Genomic DNA, 1,363 nt, shown 5'->3' with positions numbered 1-1,363 from the left:
CCAGCCGAAACGGCTGTAGTTTATCGCATCGATTTCATCGAGCAACCGATGGACGCTGCCGCGTTCGTTCGTAAATGAATGTTATACATACTCATGGCTAACTTGAGGCGAATAATCGCAAACGACGACGCGTCGATTTTGCGGCCATCGTTGCTCGCGCGACTAACGACGACCAGCCGAGACGGCTGTAGTTTATCGCATCGATTTCATCGAGCAACCGATGGACGCTGCCGCGTTCGTTCGTAAATGAATAATATACATACTCATGGCTAACGTGAGGCGAATAATCGCAAACGACGACGCGTCGATTGTGCGGCCATCCGTTGCTCGCGCGACTAACGACGACCAGCCGAGAAGGCTGTAGTTTATCGCATCGATTTCATCGAGCAACCGATGGGCGCTGCCGCGTGCGTTCGCCGATTGCGCGTGAAGTTACTGTTCGGAACCAAGAATATACGGGTGTATTATACCCGTTTGGTCGCAGCCACGCGCAAAGGCTTTTGAATGTACTGTACGCCCGGCCGTCGAACGATGGTTTTCCGTCATTCAGGAAACAAAAAGAAACTTTTGTCGTCGATATGGCGCGTTCAATCCTCCGTCGATACGCTGGTCGGAGGTGCGAACATCGAATATTTTTAAAGCAAAGAACAAGGAGCATTTTTAAATACAAAGAGAAAAATTGTAAATTGTATATGATTACCCTGAACGGTGGATCACTTGGCTCGTGGGTCGATGAAGAACGCAGCTAATTGCGCGTCAACGTGTGAACTGCAGGACACATGAACATCGACATTTCGAACGCACATTGCGGTCCACGGATAAAATTCCTGGACCACGCCTGGCTGAGGGTCGTTCACTTGTCCTAAAACTGCTTGCGTTGTTCTCAGATTCCCTAACCCCGCCGTCGTTTACCTCTCCTTTCGGGGAGATGGCGAAGAACGTTTCGGAGCCGGGTCGATGAAGAGAAAGGTATCAACGTACGAGCGAGAATTTGGGTATTTCGTTGGCGTTTGTCGCTGGACGTACGAAAAAGAATAAATATTATATATTATGGCAAGTTTGCGCACCCCTTGCGTGGTGAGGCAGAGATCAGTCTGGACTCGCGCGAGTGTTTTACGGCGTCGTGCGTCGTGTTGTCTGGAGTATCATCACGACCGCCCGTTAAAGCACCGCTCCTACGATTTCTGACTTTGACGGCACTAAAAACCACCGTGGGGCGCAAATCGCGTTTCGTACAAATCTAATGATTACCGGCGCTCCCGACGTTGCCCGAAGTTAATAATTTATGCAAAGGAAAGAGAAAATAAAGCGTATACTAGTTTTGGAGCATAACAAAAAGGACACTGGAAAGAAATTTGACCAA

General features: G+C 49.1%; 1 non-coding gene across 1 annotated transcript; it reads left to right on the top strand.

The window, feature by feature from the left end:
• Positions 1-697: 697 nt before the first annotated feature.
• Positions 698-852, top strand: LOC143351248 (5.8S ribosomal RNA). The gene has a single exon (XR_013081608.1). It is a non-coding gene; the product is annotated as a 5.8S ribosomal RNA (ribosomal RNA).
• Positions 853-1,363: the final 511 nt, after the last annotated feature.

Source organism: Colletes latitarsis, unplaced genomic scaffold (assembly GCF_051014445.1).
Source record: "Colletes latitarsis isolate SP2378_abdomen unplaced genomic scaffold, iyColLati1 scaffold0107, whole genome shotgun sequence".
NCBI lineage: Eukaryota > Metazoa > Arthropoda > Insecta > Hymenoptera > Colletidae > Colletes > Colletes latitarsis.
This window is presented reverse-complemented; position numbering and strand designations above follow the sequence as displayed.